Here is a 19226-nt window from a genome sequence, read left to right on the forward strand (position 1 = left end):
AGACGTGGAGCTTCTCTGATACCCCATTTGGGAAGTACTTGGCCTTCCTTGCTTACAGTTGAGTAGCAGCCTACCCACACCACCCAAAAATATTACTTAGTAGGGGGGGCTTCTCACAAACACAGCTGAAGTATCAGGAACAGAAAGATGAGACCCTGTATACAAGTGCACTCTGCACAGCAATGCTGGTACAGGGAGAAAGAAACATAAGTGGCTTCTAAAACACCTGTCTCTTTGAGAACATACTTTCCCTCAGGCTTGGGTTGGGCTCAGCAGTGGAGACAGGAAAGTTCTGGCTAGTCTCCCATCCCCATAAGCTGCCCAGCCTACCCCTGGAAGATGCACAATTGCCCCAGGATGGGAGAGAAGCAAAGAAGCCTTTTACAGACCTCACCATTCCTCATTCCAAATATCGTGTAAGTCCCAGGCGCACTCAAGCGTTTGTCTTCAGCCAAACACAACTTCCTGTTTCTAAGAAAGGGAAGAAAAAAATAGTTGAAAGGGTTTTGGGACACTGGAGATTTCGAGTTTCTATAAACGCCAATGAATCAGACACATGTGGAACAAATTTCTCCGGAAGTAAAAAAGATGCTGTGAGTGCCTCTCTCTGGACCAGAAAGTGGGAAGAGGGTAGTGGAGGTGGGAGGTGCACCAGACACCGAGAGGAGAGAGAGACGCCGTGTGGATGTGGGATCAAAGTCAGGGTCCCAGCGATGACAAGGGCCCATGAGGGCCCTCCCAGGCCACATCCTGGGCTTGCTGATTACTCAGACCTTCTCCGTGTCTGAAGTCATACAATGAAATGTCCTGCTCCCTGACTGCAGCTTCCTGTCCTTCCAGATCCCTCACTAGCACCCCCTGCACACATTCCAGGGATCCCCAAATCCTTGGCCACCCCCTGTATTCACTCATCCCCCATTTTCATTCCTCCTCTGTCTCTCCTTCCGTTCCTGTGCTTCTGAGTCCAAGTTCCAGCACGTCAACCTCAATCTCCCCCAACTCGCTGGCCGAGTGCCTTCCTATGGGTTTCGAGGCAGAGACCCAGTGGGACCAGTCAAGTCTCTGCCTCAGGCCCCTTGTCCTGATGCTCACAACCAGGCTCCACGCCGCCGAGGGAACCGCACAGTTGCCACTGTAAACCTTGTAGTCACCAGTGGAAACTGACCAGCCATCCAGGCAGGCTTCCCTCGTCAGCTCTGTTAAACTTTCTCCACTCTCCTCAAGTTCACGATTCTGCCACCTTTCCCCTTACTGTGAGCAAATGACCTCTCCGCCTTCTACTAAGCAGAAACCAACACTGCGTGTCCTGTGACAGAGGAAAGAGGAGGGAGACATCAATCCCACTGTTAACAGACCGAGTCACAGGCACCAAACTAGAGGAGCATTTTAATTCCACCCTATTGTGGATTCAAGAGGCATATTCCAATCCCTTTGAAGTCCATAGAAAAGCGAAGATTCAGAAGATTATTTCTCAACCTTATTAAATTGGCCTCGCAGCACCTCTAAAGGGCTGAGACACCCAGGACTCACATGTGGCTCAGGTCCCGCACCCCTGTCACCCTTGCGAGCCCCTCTGCTTCCCCACCACCCACCCAGAGCAATGTGTTTCTTGGGCCTGGCCTCTGGCGTCGGTTACGACTCACTCAGTTCTGTCTCATTTCACTGCTACATAAAGCTGGGTCTTCATATTTCAAGGGTAGGGTGAGGGAAGGTGGAAAAAGCCCTCACAGGGTCAGGGTCAAGGACAACAAGATGATAGACCTCCCACCGTGCTCACTTTGGCCTCCTGTGAGCCTTTGTCCTGTGCACTGCCAAGCTGAAAGAACACCTCTCTGAGGCGTCCTGAGTTACATCGCCCAAGACCCCTTCTGCTTTCCTCACCTCCAAACGTGCTCAATCTCAGGAAAGGGGGGGGGGGGGGAAGCTGCCCTCAAGAAAATGAAAGTCACTATACAAGAATGCACCATGTCTTGCCACCAATCCTAAGGTCTTACTTGTCACTGTACCTACCCGTTTAAAAATGTACTGTCTTTTCCTGTTTCTGTTACATGATGAGACGTTTTTCTACCGCCAGAATCAACACCTTTGAGAGGCCACAACCCTGCACATTCGCAAGGTCCACACGCAGCCCATCCACAATCCCTTTCTCCCCTGTAGATTGAGCTTCCCTCTCGGCTGCCTCCTCCTCCTCAGTATTTAGTCTGCCCTCTTCCTGAAATGTCCTTTTCCTCCTCTCCCTACTTCAGCAAACTCCTACTTACTCCCCAAGTCCCAGATTCAAGGTCAATTCCCCCAGGGAACTCTGGAGTTAGGCTAAGCACCACCCACCCCCGTGGCATTGTGCAGGTCACACTTCAAAGACGCAGCACACTGCTGGACCTCACACTCCCTGAGGCCGGGCCCCATCCTGTCACTCTCGTCTAGCCTGAGCTTGTCACACAGCCGTCACTTGATAAATGAGCAAACAAATGATCGGGTTTTTTCCACTTTAAAAACAGTATGTGCAGCCCTGATTGGTGTGGCTCAGTTGGCTGGGCGTCACACCATAACGGGCAAGGTCACTGGTTTGATGCCCCATCAGGGCATTGCCTGGGTTGCAGGTTCGGCACACGGTTGGAACACATATGAGAAGCAACCAATTGATGTTTCTCTCTCACACCAATGTTTCTCTGTCTCCTTTCTCCCTCCCCTCCCCTCTCTCTAAAAGTAAATAAAATCTAGGGAAGGAAATTTAAGGGGGAAAAGGGGAGGGATTTAGAGGAACAAATATGAAGGACACAGGGACGAGAACTAAAAGGGGTGGAAATGGGAAGGAGGTGGGGAGCACAGGGGGGGGGCTGGGATGTGAGAAATAGACAAAAAACTGTACTTGAAAAATAACTAAATAAAAAAAATATGGAAAAAAATAAAAGTAAATAAAATCTTAAAAAAAAAAAAAACAATGTGTTTACTCCCACCCACATTCCTCTCTCTTTCTTCCGTAGTCACACTTGAGATGATCTCTCACCTTCTCACCTCCTAACAAGCCAGCTCTCCCCAAACTATCCATGGGGATTCTCTTGTGAAAATGGTCAGTGACCTTGTGCTAAATCCAGCAGACAGTCTTGTCTCCTATTTCTGCGTTCTGACCTTCTGTGTAGTCTCTGTGCCCCCGACTACCCCTAAGTTGCGAAGCTCCTCAGGGTTTTACTCACACTTCCTGGGTGATCTGGGGTACTACCATGGCTTCAAGTTTCTCTATAGTCTGATCACTCCCAAATTTAAATCCTGAGCCCTGGCCATGTAGCTCAATGGACTGAGCACAGGCCTGCAAATCAAAGGATTGCCAGTACTGTTCCCAGTCAGGGAACATGCCTGGGTCGCCAGCCAGGTTTCCCCACCCCGGGTAGAGGGTGTACAAGAGGCAACCACACACCGATGTTTCTCTCCCTCTCTTTCTCCCTCCCTTCCCCTCTCTATAAAAATGAATAAATCAAATCTATTTTTAAAAAATTAAATCCGAGGCTGTGTGAGGGGTCCCCGAGGTCACCCATCATCCAGAGGTTCTTGAGGACTCACAGGACTCAGCATGTGGTTGTACTCGTGGCTGAGATTACTACAGAGCTGTAGGAAGGCTAGACAGCTGGACTGCAAGGAACCCGGACACAGGTGCCGTCCAGAGGCATCTGCACGAGGCTTCTGCGTGCTGTTCCCCGCCCGCGGAGGCTCACGCAGAGCTCACTCTTCCCCCAGAAACGTACATGTGTGCTGTTTCTGCCCAGAGAAGCCCATGAAAGCCTAGGTGCCCGTGGCTTTTGGGGGGGGGGGCTGGTCATGTGGGCATCGCCCCTTAGCATGTACCCAAGTTCCAGACTCCCAGGGGAAAAGCAGGTGTCCGGCATAAATCACGTTGTCTGCACAAACAGTCTGGCCACGGGGAACCAGCCTTATCAGTTGACTGTCGACTGAGGACACTCTGAGAGCCAAGTTCCCAGACACCGGCCAAGGGCCAAGTGCAGGCAGGACCTTTTAGAGACAGCAGTGGCAGGGGCGCTGTGTTTACACCTTCCTGCGCAGGCAGGCGGGGTCCATCTCCCGAACCACAGGCTCATGCGTCCCCAACATCCCCCAGACGCAGTGTCCTCGGACTCGCCCTCTTCCTCCCAGCTGCTGCACCTCCTCTGTTCCCCCTTCCTCCCCACCCATCTTCCTCTCTGGTCCTCAAATGCACCCACTTCTCTGTATCCTTACTGCCGTTCAGGGTAACCTCATTCCAGCACAGCTACGTCAGAAGAAGCCTCTCTCTCGCTGCATTTGACGTCCCTCCAATCTGGTTCTCAAGTTACTCAGAGTTATCTTTTAAACAAGAAAATCAGATCATTTCATTTCTCCACTTAAACCCTTGAAGAGCTCCCCGGTGCACTAAGAATACACATCTAAACCTCTTAACAAGAACGACAAGCCCCTCCGTGAACCATTCTCCAGCACTTCCCAGTCTTATTGGATGTCACTCTCTCCCCCTCTGGTGACAATGGTGTCTTGTCAGTTTCTCACCCAGCTTTTTCTCATCCCAGGCCTTCCCCAGGCTGGGATGTTCTCCTCTGCTCATATCTGGCTCCCTCTGACTCATCCTTGGGATCTCAGGTTGAAGGTCGTGTCCTCAGTAAGTCCTCCCCATCTTCCCCAGTCCAAATGAGGCCCCCTTGCCCTCTTTCGTAATTAGCAACCACATAGATCTGGTATGGATTGTTCACTTAGTGACTCCCTCTCCTCTCCACTAGACTGTAAGCACATGAAGACAAGGATTCTTTGTTCACGGCTGGGTATCTGGAGCCAAGCTAGTGCTGGCTGTGTGGGGTCTTCATCAGCTCAGGCTCCTGTGAAAAGCGGCTTAAACAACAGAATGTGTTCTTCACAGCTCTGCAGGCTGGGTGTCTGAGCTCAAGGTTCCTGGTGAGGGTTCGGGCCCGGCTTGCCGACAGCCCCCTTTTCACTGTGTCCTTACACGGCCTTCCACACTGCGTGCCCAGAGAGGGGGAGAGAGAGCACACACAGTCCATGGAGCCCCTCCTCACGTGGACACTAACTCCTCGTGAGAGTCCTGCCCTCATGACCCCACCTGAGCCTGCTTAGCTCCCATAGGCCCGTCTCCAATCTCCATTGTGCTGGGGTTGGGCCTTCAACGGAGGAAGTGGGGCGGGCGGCGGTGGCCGTAGGGCACACGCGGTCAATCCGCAGCAGACACTCAGCGTTTAGGAGACAAATGAGTGAGTCCCTGCAGGGCGAGATTTCTAAAATTCATATCGAATCTTGTCCTCCTTTCCACAAGGTTCTCCCATAATTCCCACTCTCTGGAGGGTACATCCCGAAGGCCAGAGCACAGCATCTGAGCCCAGGACACCCCAGCCCCCCCTCTCTGTCCAGTGTCTGTCTCAGCAGTGCCCCATCACGCTCCCCTCTGTCCTGCAGGAGCACGCTCCATGCTCCTGTCCTCCTTCCTGTCCCTGCCAGCTGGGGAACAGCTCTCCTCTCGGGGATATCTTGGACCTCGCTCACAGCCCTGTCTCACAGCACAGTCACTGCAACGGGATTGTGCCTGGTGAATGGATGCAGCAGAACAGCCAGAAACCTGTTCTCCTAGGAGCTGCCAGAGAGCAAACACATCTGTGGGAGGAAAGCCACACACATGAGCTTGACCTGAGTCACTCCACCTCGTGCTGAGCGTCACCAGTTACACAGCCCCTGGCCACCCTCCCCCCTGCCTGCTGGGCATAGCAGAGGCGGTCCCACCACGCCAGCACCACCACCACCACCACCACCACCACCTCTCCTGTGAACCAGCACGGCCTGTCATGCCTGGGCATGTGCCTTCCCAAGTGCTGTGATGAACGAGTGGGCGGGGCATAGAGCAGACATGAGTCTACTGAGTGTGGACTCATTCTTTTCCATTCTTCCTGTTCCCTCGCTTGCAAGCCCAACCCCTCTCTTCCACATGACACGTGTGCCCCAAGATCAAAGGCTTCCCACCCCAGCAGTTCCCCCAACCCAACTTTCTCTGGCTCCCTACATGGCTAGCATTGGCCTCAACATGTTACTTGACATCGTGTCTCATCAGTGTGGATAAACTGATCCCTAATTCCTCTTGTCCAAATCGCCTCAGTCTATCTGCTGATAGGAAACAAAGAACTTGTTGAGTTTCAGCCTCCCACCGTCTGCCAAACTGAGAGCTGACTTTGATGTCACTTACATGGTAATGGGTTAGCATGTGTATCAGGAAAGCAGAAGGCTCAGTTAGATGACCTGACTTCGAGTTTTGTCTGTGTCATTTATCAACTAAATGACCTTGAGTAAGCCACATAGTCCCTCTGAGCTTCAGATTCTCTGTCTAGAATATGTCCTGCCAACCTCAGAGAATTTGTGTAAGGATTAAATGAAAGAATGTTACTTGCAAGTGCTGTGCAAATTGTAACATGCTACAAAAATCCAGGGAATTCAAAACCCAAAGTCTTAGGGTACCAGTGGCATCACTTGCTGGAAAAGTATTTTGGCTATAACCAAATCTCTAAGTTGGAGAAGGATGTAGGTGGAAGAGGAAAAAGAAAAGCATAAAACAACCTAATTTGGTGAACACCAGCACTCATAGCATCAATTCTCATAGCATGACGGCAAGTTGAAAATAATTAGGGGGAATAAAAGAACAAACCTGGATGTGTTTGACTCACTGATCTGGAACCCCAAGTCCAATGCCAGTCCCGACTGACAGGTGGAGTGTGGACCACGCTGCTCTTCCCTCTGAGTGCTGAGCTTTGGGAAATAAACACAAGATCTGAGGGTCAAATATCAACCTTGTTTTTCTCGTTCATACGAGACTACTTAAATAAATCATGTACATTTATTGGAAAAAAAAAACACTACGCAGCCATTCGAAAGGTAACAAAATGAAAGCAAGATATTGAACAAAATAGCATGCCACCAATTGTGGGAAAACATATGGTGTGTGTATGTATTTATTTGCTCATGTATGTACAAACCAGAAGAAGAATATACAAGACACTGCGAGCACTGGTTGCCTCTACAGAGGGGACCAAGAAGCTGGAGACAGGACTGCAGGAAGGCTTTGGACTGTTTGTCCTTTTGTGCCTTTTGAATTTTGAACTGCGTGACTGTGATGATGCTTCATATGTGTGTGTGAATCAGCTTTACGAGACTGGACAATCGGCTTGGCCCAGAAGCCCATGGGCTCTCTGCTTCCTGATACTTAGGTCTCCACCCTAAGTTCAGACCCCATGACCCACACCTGGGGAACCCATATCCTGACAGCAGCATGAAGCACAAGAGCTACAGAACGCGTGCTGCCTGCCAGGCCCTAGGAAAGGAGGCCGAGGGCTGTGGACGCAGCACACTTTCTCTCAGTCTCAACAGTGGGAAGGGAGGAGAGGGATTCGAAGATTCTCGAACAGGAGGTCCTCTCCCAGCTGCGGCAGCGCGAGGAGCGAGAGGATAAGTGTGCTCCCTAATAGCACAGGGAAAGTCAGCCTCAGGTGGAGGAACACAAGGCGGCTCACGTGTGAAACAGTGGGCGGGGGAGGTGAGCGCCGAGAAGGAAGCTGATGCGAGGCGCCCAGGCCAGGATGAAGGAGTGTGGGGAAAAAAATAAGTGATGTCAGGGAGTCATGGGTCACACACCTTCATGAGGGACAGAAAATGAGGAGATGGCTCTGGAGAGACTCAAGTATGTTATATGGCCTCCGATAGTGAGATCGAAGAGTCAGGAGGATGGACCCTTTGCTCTGGCACAATTAGCAAGGATGCCGACAACGAGATGAGCCGGTGACAGAGGCTCCCCAGAGCGTGATTCAGTCTGGTTCTGAGGAAGCCCCTCCCTTTCCTGACCCCCCACTGTCCTCCCCTGCATTCCCATCCCCCACATTTAGGAAAACCTCTTGGTTCAGTGTTCCAGTGTTCTGCGTTACATTTGGTTTTGTTCAACAGCCGCCTATGCTTAGCCAATTTCTGCTTAGGAGCCAAAGCACCAAGAAACTACACAACAAGAGCAGGGTCTGGGCAGGATCAGAAAATGCCAGAGATTTTGCCACCGAGCCTCATCCACCAGGCAAGACTGCCAGGAGAGTTGTGCAAATGGAATCAATCTGAACGTGGCTGATGAGAAACATCTGAGTGAGAAAGAAGCCAGCACAAACAGAAACCGCTGCGTTTCCCACCTCAGGGGCCTGGAGAGGCTTCCACGGGGTTCCTGCTCGCCTGTGTTTACCCTCCTAGCGCAGGCGGACATGTGCTTCTACTTGGAAACATCTGCAGACCATGTGGATGGACGCTGACCTGACAGACCCCCTTTCCCTCAGGTCACTCCGTGCTGTGCTTGGCCAGTGGCTGTTCGCCCTCGTTGCCGTCAGGAATACATTTTTACAGGAGGCAGGTGGAGGTGGATTTTGTTCACAGTGCGACGCTTCCTTTTCCCTGGAATTTATGTCCCTGCCTCACCAAAATAAAAGACCAAGATACCTCCCAAACATAGTCAAAGAATCTGGGACATTCTCCTGCAATTTCTTCAGAGAAGCAGACCTGATAGCAAACAAGCAGTGACATCATTCGCTGTAACATATCTCAGATGAGGTTATAATCAAGGAATGTGATGATTTGCCTCGAGCCAAGGAGAAAGACTTAGATAGTAAAACCTTGACAGAGGCTGTCTAGTGAATTCCAAGAAAGAGAACACCCTCATGCTGACCAGTACCTGCTATTGGATCCTGGACTGCTGTTCTTCCAAGTGGAAAATCAGAACTGAGATGTCAGCCTTGGAGAGATGATGTGTAGACGGTGTCCACTTGCCTTCTCCCCATCCCATTTCACTGAGAACAACTGACCAGCTCTGACCACCCTGACATAAGGGTCATTAAACACCCCGACCTTATGGTGTATCAGTCAGGCCCTCGTTGTCTAGCCGGTGTGAATCTGGGCAAACAGAGAGATTTGGCATCTGCAAGGCTTCGGTCCAGATCTGGGACCGATGTTGATTAATGATGCTACGATCAAATATTTAGCAACTGTTGAGCTGCCAGTTCAGAAACAATTAAACCATTGGTCAGGGAGTTGCTCTGCTTTTTAGGTTCTCTGAAGGATGGCTTCGCTATGTGTTACCCTGAGCATAAACATTATGCTGACCTTGATCCAGGAATTTAAACAGTGTCATTTAATGTAAACACTAGCAAATGCCTTCTTGCTGAAGTGGTATGTTTCCAGGATGGCTTAGGGTTTCTTCTCTGCTGAAGGAATTGGGGGCATTGGATTTTAAACTCATCAACTCAACATCAGATGTCCACGTCTTCCCTGGTCTGCATCACGTGGCCTTCCAAGCATTGATACCAGCTCCCAGGGCTGAGGGAGCCCTCTGCTGATGGCTCGGGTGTAACTTCACAGGGCACAGAAAGGAAAACTGGGTGAAGCCTAAAGCACTCCCAAATCTGAAAGGTAGAACCTGCTTCCACCTGCAAACCTGAACCTGTCTCCACCTACAGCAGACTTCTGCTGTGAAAAGCCATGCTCTAGAAATGTCCTTAATTTCCTCAAAGTATCCACATATTTTTTCCAGGTTTTTTTTTTTTTGGAAAACAGAGGAAAAGAATATCTGGAAAGGGGTTCTCATCCTCAGTGTCAAGACACACGCACACCGTCCCCTGGCGCGTGGCCTGCTGTGGACAGGTTCTGCTCCACGTGCATGTGTCCGGGAGGAAAGGGGTGGAGCCACCTAAGTATATATAGTGCCCCGGCCTCATGGGACTGGATTCAGGAACATTCACCCTTTGTGGCGTGTCCAGATGAAGAACTCTGATGAGGCTGTAGCCTGAGAGAGGAATTCTTCCCAGCAGCTGTGGCCTTGATGCTGGAGGTTAACAGCTTAACACCAGGGCGTGGCATCCAATTCCAAACTCTGAAATTAATGGCGATGAGGGGAGGCTGCCTGGGAAGGCCTGTGGAGTGAATCCCAGGAGAAGCACCTTCTATTCTGGGACGTCCCTCAACCCCTGCATGCCGTTTTGTGCTTCAATGCATGTCCCGCCTCTTGGTCCGTATGGTTCAGTCTCCAGCTTCTGTGTTCCCGAACTCCTGAGCTTTTGACACGTGGACGGTGATAACGGCTTACTCTCTGACCCATTGAAGTCACTGGAAATAAGTCATGAGGTAGTACTCATCGATATCTGTCTCGATACCTGACCCAGATATCGACAGCCAGAACTGAAAGCATCCAGGCAGAGGGAGGGGTGGTAGAACACAGGGCACCAAACCTGGGCTGCAGGGACTGGAAGCACGATAGGGCCTTCTTCCTTGAGACACCTCCTCTGAACAATAAATAAATAAGAGTGCTCCCTTTAAAATAGATAGATTACTTAATTAATTAATTAGCCCACACTGCCCGATAATGGCACACGCCAAAGAATCCATCTCTGGAAATTCAAAAGATCTTCCGTGCTTGAAATTCTTCAGTGACTCCCCCTTGCCCCTATAAAATCTGAAGCCTTTAAGAGGATATTCCAGTTTCTGGACTCCTCCCCCCACACTCCTCTCCTCTCTCCGACCTCGCACACGTGCACACACCTCACTCTCACTTTAGCTGTTAGGTCGTTTTCATCCCAGGTTTTCCCGACTGCCGTTTCTTCCTCCGCCCTGTGTGTCTGCCCACCCTTCAGGAGGGAGCCCAAATGGCCCGTCCTCCTCTCGCTCTCCGAGACAGAACGGACCCCCTCTCCCCATGTCCCCAAGGGCGCCTGTATGTCCTCCTCCACCCTCATTCTCATACCGACGCACAGTCCTCCTGTCTCCGTCTCCTCTACAGGTTACGCACTGAGAGCAAGCCCCACCCCCATTTGCGCCTCCCCCTTGCCACGCCCACCTCCACAAGGTCACCCCTGTTCCCCCCACCTCCCGTGCTCATCCCTCCTGTCAAGGGCCCATCTTGGCACCTTCCTTGTAGGAGATTCTCAACACATGGTTTGTTCCCACAAATTAAACTAGTAACTCAGAAGATTAGGAGAGAATACAGTTCACTCCAAACACCAAAGAAAGGCAGTACCATGATACTAGGCAAGTGAGACACACCTCAGGTCCCAAGTGAGAAGAAATCTTGTCAGCTCCCCGGTGACTCGTTTAGAAGCGGCTCAGGATCTGGAATGCCTCCTGTTACGGACCCTGCCTTCTACCTGTGGCCACAGAGCATTGAGAACAAGTTCTGAGCAACCGTGAGTTAAGAACCACTCTCCCTTGCTCCAGACATTTTACTGCCATCTGCTAGAAATGTGTTACAAAAACTATCTATTAGTAAATGTGAGCAGGAGCCATGCAATGAACAGGCCTAAGTGGCCTTAAACATGAAGTTGAACATATCTACTCAGGGTCCGTCCCTCAAGGTGGTCAGTATAATTGCTCATGAACTTTGGAGTCTGACAAATGTTATTTCATTTTATTTTATTTTATTTTAAAGGTTTTGTTTATTTATTTTTCAAGAGAGGGGAAGGAAGGGAGAGAGGGAGAGAAACATCAATGTGTGGTTGTCTCTCACACGCCCCCTACTGGGGACCTGGCCTGCAACCCAGGCATGTGCTCTGACTGGGAATGGAACAGGCGACACTTTGGTTCACAGGCCGGCTCTCAGTCCGGTGCAGTGACATTATAGTGGCACAAATGACCTATAGAATGGGCCACTTAGTTTGCATATCTCTAAAATGAAGCTAATAAAATTCCTCTTCATACGGTTGCTTTATGATGAAAAGAAATGTTGAATATCAGGTACTTAATGACTCACAACAAATGCTCAGGAAGTAAAGCTATTATTATTACAGTAATGTTTCTGTACTTTAATACATTTCTGAAAGTTCTCCCTTAGAATTACTTTGAAAGCCTTTTTATAAGCCACACGCAAAAATCACAGTTTTTTTCTTTTTTGTACATTTTATATTTTGTAAAAAAAAAAATAATTATATTTGAGTCTTCATTTTGTTCATCAGATTTATCTAAAAATTCTATTTAGAATTTACAAGAGCCAGCTTCACTGTTTAAAGAAAAAGTTTGCGACTAGTGACTAAAAAAACTACATCCTACACAAACATCCCGGACAATCTCCACAATCCCAGTAAAAGGTTAGACTGATGCTCCCTTTACTTAATTTAAATCATCAAGTATTTATTGAATGTCGATATGAAGGCTATCGAAGGATGACAACTATGGAAACCAGGTTTTCTGAGTCAGCATGGAATCCCAAGAAGCTGAAAACTGTGGGAGTGACAAGTTGAGCTGACATTTTTATTTATTTATTTGTTTGTTTATTTATTTATTTATTTATTTATTTATTTATTTAGAGAAAGGGGAGGGAGGGAGAAAGAGAAGGAGAGAAACATCAATGTGAAAGAGAAGCATCTACCGGTTCTTGCATGTGCCCCCAACAGGGGACCAAATCGGTAACCCAGGCATATTCCCTGACCTGGAATTGAACTGGCGACCTTTTGCTTTTTGGGACAAAGCCCAAGCAACGGAGCAGCACTGGTCAGGGCCTATAGCTAAGCTGACATTCTAGGTGGCTCTAGCGAATTTCACTGGAGTGATGGTTTCTCAGCTGCCTTGAGAAATACTGACAATAACTTTAATTATTACCTCATATTCTAATTTTCCAGTGCTTAGCCAGAGAATATCCTCAAAAGAGCACAGGATTCACTAACTGATACTCCCAAAGCTCTGCTTTGTCAAGAGTGGATTATTATTCATTCAGTCAGTAAGCACCTTCTGGCTCCTCTTCTGCAGAGTACAAAGTACTTAACACTACAGGAGTTACAAAGAAGATAATGCAGGAGCCTGGCCTTATAAGGGTTTCCATTCTATGGGAGACTGGGATCTAGAATTCCCATCTAAAATCCATCCATTCTAATCAGTATATAAGACCATAAAGAATACATCATAAGTAACATAATTACTCATTGAGTCAATAGTAGAAACGATACATGCTATGGAAAGAAGGATACGTGTGGATGGAGATGGTCACGGGGGCGCCCTGGAATCCAGTGCAGCCTTAGTGGATGGAAAGGCCCTCAATAGATGAAGAGAAGGGGAACTATTGTAGGGGAGGAGACCACTGCAGTGACGTTATAGTGGCGCAAATGGCCTTGGAAAACAGAGAATAGACCAATCTACTTCAGTGGAAGCCAAAGTAAGGGTGCAGTAATTATAAGATGGGAAAGGTCGTGTGGGGCCATTCTGCAAAGAATCTGAATGGCAGGAATTGATACTTCATCCTCCATGGAGTAGGAAGGGACACTCTCCTGCGGTACTGTGGGAAGCTGGGCTGGAGATACGGAAATGCTGCACTTTCAATAGGCCCCTTTGACACTAGCCGCATAGTCAAAGGGATTCACAGGCAAATGACTCTAAATCTTCTGCCTTTAAAAAAAAAAAAAGATTTGGGGATTAGCTGTACATTTCAGTCTCCCATGTTCCCCTATGCTCTCTGACCAAGGGTCATAAATATCGGGCAGCTGGAGCAGGAAAAGCCAAAGAAACTCAGAGCTGCTGGTGGCTGGAAAGAAATTGTTCCTGGCAGTGAAACGGCCCCATCTCTGCCTGGAGCAAAGCGGTGGGATTAGGCGGTTTGCTGGGCCTCCCTGCGTGGTCTGAAGGGCTGTCAGCAGCCTTCCATCAAAACACGACAGTGTAGCACGCATTGGTGGCTGGTTTGTATTCTGGATATTAAAGGCAGGCTACGTGTCCCTCTATTTATACATGCGCACAAGCCTGCTGGAGCACTGCCATTCCGTTGGAGAGACGTAAAATAAAACCCTCCGCGTAGCACGCTAAGACACACCAGGCATTCCTGGAAGCAGGCGGCCAGAGAGGGTTTGACCTCCAACCACAAAAGAAATCCAGAAGGGAAACCACACAGTGGCCTAACAGACCACAAAGAGAAACCCATTCTCAGAATGTGGAAAGCGGGTGCTAATGAAGGCGGTAGTCGGGATTTTGAACAAACCATACCAGTTTGGAAAGAGGAGAGGGCGAGATGAGGGCCCCTGGGGGCACCATCTGGCCCGTTCACCCAATCTCCACACTCAAACTATAGTCTTGTCAAAATCCTGCTAGGGGGAGCGGAGGGGGGGGCATGCAGTTTACATGAACTTCATTCCCTGATCCATCAGGCATATCCTGCTCCAGTCCTTTCCCAGAGGCTAAACCGGTCTCAAACCCAAGGAAAGCAGATTGCAGACGTCAGCGAGGCTGGCTGTGTGGGAACTGGCTGCACTGAGTTTAACAGCCCCTGGAGATACAACTATAGGCAGCTTACCCTGACAAAATCCATTTCTACATTGCCCTTCCGTTCCAAACCACCAGCCTCCCATTCCGCTCTAGTTCCCCGCCCTTGAATATTTATGGCCAGACACATACTTTATTTTATTGGCTACTGCCTCCCTGATACTTTTCCAGATTACTAGGACGGAATGCTTCCTCTTCTGAATTTACTCTAATCTCGTGGCACTTTTCACATACCTCATTTTACCTAAGTATTTTTATACACTGCTTTCCCCCCACTAGTTTGTAAACTCCTGGAGGCAAGAAGCCACTTCCCTCTTCGCCCACATTGGCTTAAACATCAGAGATGGTTGATACTCTTACGCAAAACATCCAGAAACATTTTATACAATTGATAAACTGTGAATAATCCAGAAGAAAATGAAAACTATCCAAGGTATGAATGGAAGGCCATTTAGCAGACAACTGCCACAGTTCAAGGGACAATTAGTGAGCATCTGAACTGAAGGGGCAGCGGAGGGAAGGAGTGGGCCCCCATAGACGTTGCTGACTCATTCATTGACTTTTAGAGCGAAGTGGCACAATCAAGCAAAACACAAATATCCTCCATGATGAAGATCATGATGCAAATAGTGTCACTCTTTGGCCAAACTCTATGACTTACTCTGATTGGGTATTAAAACCATAACTATTCAAATAACAAATTGGGGAGACAGATTTGGAGAAGTAACCACCAACCTTGAAGAAGAGAAGCAAATGTGAGGATTCCTGCCTCCAGTGTCCCTTGCCTTGTCCCAGCCACACCTTCCCTGCACAGTCCTCGCATCTCCTCCTTTCCCCCAACCCTTGAGTGCAGGCGCTCACCAACTGTCCCTTGAATTGTGACAGTTGTCTCCTAATTAGTCTTCCACCCACACATCTTGCACAGTTTCCAGGCTGTTTCTAGATGACTTATAGTTTCCTCACACACATGCCACACGTTCTCACCCCCAGTCTCTGCTCAGGCCTCTGCTGGGCCTGCAGAGCAGTCACCGCCCACCCCCACTCCACGTCTGCCTGTCCAAACTTTATTTATGTGTCTGTCCTTCAAACCTCAGTTCACCACTTCATCCTTCATCTAGTCTTCCACGGAACTCCCTCCTGGAAGCAATTTCTCTTTTTCTGAGCTCTCATAACGCTGGACACCTTTCTTGCTGTATTTAGCACATTCTGTATTACAGGTTTCCACACATGCCTTCCCTCTCCTGGCCCTGGCCAGGAAGTTCAATTGGTTACCGAGTTCTCCCCAATATGCCAAAGCTGTGGGTTCAATCCCCAGTCAGGGCACATACAAGAATCAACCAGTGAATGCATAAATAAGTGGAACAAATCCATGTCTCTCTCTTTCTCTGTCTCTCTGCCCTCCCCCCTTCTTCTCTCTTCTAACATCAATAAATAAAAATAAAATGGTAATTCCTGAGGACAGAAAATTGTATTTTATCCCCATTGTATCAGGCATAATTCCATATGCTACGTCCTTAATAAATATTTATTGAGTGAAGCAATGTATGGATGAATGAGTATATAAAACAGTAGTAACTAACTGCGTCAATGGGATCAATTGCCAGTATTTCCCAGATTCCAGGAAATGAAAAGTCACTCAAGCTGTCTGTCAAGTTAAACCCCTTGCCTTTACCTACATTAGCTATTATTAGCCTATCTCACAGATGTGGCCACCGAGGCTGATGTAGGTGAAATGACTTATAAAAGTCATCATGTTCAGTGAAGACCTCTTTATTCTATTGCTTTCTGTTCAAGATCAGTCTCTGTCTTTGCACTATCTGGCACACATACCATGGGAGTACTTTCATGAAGCCCAGAAAGACACTTTCGTTTTTCTCCCTCCTCTTCTCATTAACGCCTTAGTCCCATGCCTTCATAAAGATGTCCTACTTACTATAAACAAGGCAGACACGGTCTACATAAGGTCAAAACTCAAAAGTCTTTCAAGATAAAAAATAATGCCCAGATTAGAGTCTGGGGAATGGTGAGGAGAGAGTTTATCAAAAGAAATGCCTAATCACAGGGCATGCGAGAAGTCATCCAATCACAGGGCCTTCCGCCAGTGGGCGGGGTCAGGAACACTGCTGTTTGCAAGGGTCATCTTCTCTCCACATGACCCTACCAGGCTCTCTCTCCTTGGTAGATGACTGCTGGACAGTCCAGAGCCCGAGAGTGGAAATTCTCAGGGCAAGCTTAGGCTCCTGGCTGCTGGCAAATGACCAGAGAGACACTCCCACCCCCAGGCCCCCCACCAGAAGGAGCAGGCACCAAATCCAGAGAGCAGAGCCCCAGCTTCTAGGGATGGAATGGCCCCTGCTTGGGAGTGGCTCAAAGCCCCAAGAATGGTGGAGACCAGGAAGAGAGGCTAAGTCTGATCTAGCAGGAAGAGTTAAGCCTGCTCCTGGGAAATTTCTGGCGAATGTTCTCTCACACTTCGGTTTGTGAGAACAGCAGTTCCTGATAAAAGCTCAGAAAGAGGAGAGAAGCTATTAACACCCTGGGCTGAGGCCTGCTGCTCTTCTGACAGTCTTCCTGCATCTCAGAAAAAGGTGTGCAGGAAATCAGAAAGGTTTACAAGCAGGTGGTTGGCAGAGCAGCAACCTGGAATCACGAGGTAGTTCTCGCCCAGCCTTTTTTTAATTTTTCTTTTAGTAGTTCATTGATTTCAGAGAGAGAGCAAAGAAGGGAGACTGATCTGTTGTTCCACTTATATATGCATTCATTAGTCAGCTGTTGCATGGTCCCTGACTGCGGGACCCAACCTGCAACCTTGGCATTGAAGACAAGACTCCAATCAACTGACCTACCTAACCAGGGCCCCAGTCTGGTGCAGCTACTATGGAAAACAGTGTGGAGGTTCCTCAAAAAATTAAAAATGGTTTGGCCTTTTGACCCAGCGATTTCACTTCTGGGAATATACCCTAAGATTCCTGAAACATTAATCAGAAAGAATATATGCACCCCTGTGTTCATAGCAGCATTATTTTCAATAGCCAAGCTCTGGAAATGGCCCAAGTGCCCATCGGTAGATGAGTGGATAAAAAAGCTGTGGTGAATTTACACAATGGAATTCTATGCAGCTATTTAAAAAAGAAAACTTGTGGCACCATGAATGGACCAGGAGAATACTATGCTAAGCAAAATAAACCAATCAGAGAAAGACAAATACCATATGACTTCACTCATAATGGGAATCTAACGAACAAAATAAAATGAAAAACAAAATAAAACCAGAGACATAGACACATGGAACACAGTGACAGATCTCAGAGGGAAGGGGAGGAGAGTAAGAGGACTGGAAGAGATCAGGAAAATAACATACATGCATATACAAGGTCTATCCAGAGAGTATCCAGTCACATAATATGAAAAATAGAGACACTTACTGAAGAAGATACAAGATACAAGAAACATTGTACATAGGACAATGACACCTCAGTCCCCTTCAAAGTAGGCACCTTGGGACCTCACACAGTTCTCCCAGCATCTCTTCCACTGTTGAAAACACTCCACAAAATCCTTTGTTGGAATCTCCATCCGCTGCCCTGTTGTATTTTCTAGAATCTCACCGATAGTCTACAATCTCTTCCTTTTCAAGGGTGATTTTAGTTTTGGGAAAAGCCAGAAGTCTCTGGGCACTGAATCTGAGCTGTAGCAGGGCTGAGTCACCTGGGTGATGTGATGTCTCACAGAAAAACTCTGCACCAGACGTGATGCATGAGTGGGTGCTTTGTCATGATGAAGCTGCCAGTTACCATTTGCCCATAGCTGTGGCCTTCTGAATCATCCAAATAGTTTCAATGGAGGAATGTTCAAGCTTAAAGGAAAATTGGATGCAGATTTGTTGCTCTATTCACTCAGTCATTTTGAATGTGACAGCCACAGAGTACACATGTGCACTCAATGGCATCTACCACCCCACTGACTAGTACAGTGAAGTCATCATTGTTCACACACACACTGCAGTCCACTCTCCTCGGCTGCCAGGTTTCATCAATGTCCCACAAACCATTCTCGTTATATTAATAATGGCTGGATGTTTTCCAGGCAGAGCCCATGTGCTTAGCCCATGGACACAGACAGCAATGTGGTGAAGGCAAGGAAGGGGAGAAAAGGTGAGGAGAAATGGGGGACATCTGTAATAGTATCAACAATAAAAGTATTTAAAGCAAGATAAATAGTTTTGTGCCCATTTCCCTAACTAAAATGGGTTTGCTCTAGGGTTAGGATGGTGTGTGTGTGCATAAAACACAGAGTCTATGCTCTGTGAGTGTCAACCAAATGGGCTCAAGCCACACCAGCCTGCAGTGGGAACGCTGACCAAACAGTCATTCCAGGCCCAGTGGAAAGAGCACAGCTTCCTCCTGGCAACTCGCAAACTTGCCCCGTGACCCTAGAACACAGTGCTTCTCTCCTGGCTTCACTGATCCCATGGGTGCCCCTACCCGGGCCTGAGGTGCTGCCCTGGCCTCACAGACACCGTTGTGACCCTCTGGTGTTCGCTCCAGCGCTGGCCTCACCACAGGGCAGGACCTCTGCTCCCCTCAGTGTACATTCCATTCCCTTCTTTGGCTCTGTATCATACAAGGCCCAGAGAAAAGTGTCTGCCAGGTTTCTGTCATTCATTAGTGTTCTCTGAAGGGTTGGGGGTCTGACCCCATTTGAAGGGTGTTTCACCATGTTGCACTGTGTCTAAAGCATCCTTATCTTAATGTTGGGGAATTTTAAAACATAAAATTGGGGAATTTTAAAACATAACATACCATGCCTTCATCAGACATCAAAAATAACAATAATTCCTTAATGTCTGTTTACTACCAATCCCCATGCATATTTTCCTGAGTTTCTCAAATATATCCTTTTAAAATATTTATTTATGTATTAGACAGACAGGAATA

This window comes from Artibeus jamaicensis, unplaced genomic scaffold (genome assembly GCF_021234435.1).
Source record: "Artibeus jamaicensis isolate MK-2021 breed Jamaican fruit bat unplaced genomic scaffold, CSHL_Jam_final scaffold_660, whole genome shotgun sequence".
In the NCBI taxonomy this organism is placed as follows: Eukaryota; Metazoa; Chordata; class Mammalia; order Chiroptera; family Phyllostomidae; genus Artibeus; species Artibeus jamaicensis.